The sequence below is a fragment of the Octodon degus genome, unplaced genomic scaffold, assembly GCF_000260255.1.
Source record: "Octodon degus isolate 3935 unplaced genomic scaffold, OctDeg1.0 scaffold00012, whole genome shotgun sequence".
Taxonomy (NCBI): Eukaryota; Metazoa; Chordata; class Mammalia; order Rodentia; family Octodontidae; genus Octodon; species Octodon degus.
Window position 1 is genome coordinate 19,375 of NW_004524588.1, and position 355 is coordinate 19,729.

The following is a 355-nucleotide window of genomic DNA, read 5'->3' on the forward strand; positions in this document are numbered from 1 at the left end:
AGCCTGAATATAGCCTTAGTTTTACAAATATGAAACATTTTAGTTTCATTTTGAACTTTCAGTTAAAATTTAGTCAAGGGAACCAGAGCCACTTCACAAGAATATTCCTCCTTTGCATCTACAGCAAATAAAACAAACCAAGACACTCGACATCCACCAAAAGAAATAAAAAGATAAACGATAAAACCAAAGCAAAACCCAATTATGCATCTAGTTCTGAAGTATCTTACTCAGATTCAAAAAAAAAAAAAAAAAAAAAGAATAAATAACAATGTTCCACAATCATCACGGTGGCGGCCGGGGCCCCGGATGGCATGGAGAACTCCGGCATGGACGCCGAGGCCGAGGAGCCCGC

General features: G+C 38.9%; 1 pseudogene; it reads left to right on the plus strand.

The window, feature by feature from the left end:
- Positions 1 to 271: 271 nt before the first annotated feature.
- The window catches only part of LOC101569675, a 981-nt pseudogene continuing 897 nt past the window's right edge, over positions 272 to 355 (plus strand).